The following is a 263-nucleotide window of genomic DNA, read 5'->3' as shown; positions in this document are numbered from 1 at the left end:
GTGGAAGGATTACCTGCATTTTTGCTTTGTAATGACTGGTTAAAAAAATAAAGAATCATTTGGAAAAACATTTCCAGGGAAGGCATGCTGCAGCCGACCACCAAGTTGGGAGTGAGAGAAAAAGTGTGATTGCAGAACTACTGGATAAATTACAGGGGAGAAAAGATAGATCTAAGAAGTGGATTGCATCTCCAAACTCTGCTACAACTGCTAGTTTCGTTACAAGCATGGAAAACCTTTCACACATTGAACAGTTATGAGCA

Source organism: Cyprinodon variegatus, unplaced genomic scaffold (assembly GCF_000732505.1).
Source record: "Cyprinodon variegatus isolate N-32 unplaced genomic scaffold, C_variegatus-1.0 Scaffold1102, whole genome shotgun sequence".
Lineage (NCBI taxonomy): Eukaryota > Metazoa > Chordata > Actinopteri > Cyprinodontiformes > Cyprinodontidae > Cyprinodon > Cyprinodon variegatus.
This window is presented reverse-complemented; position numbering follows the sequence as displayed.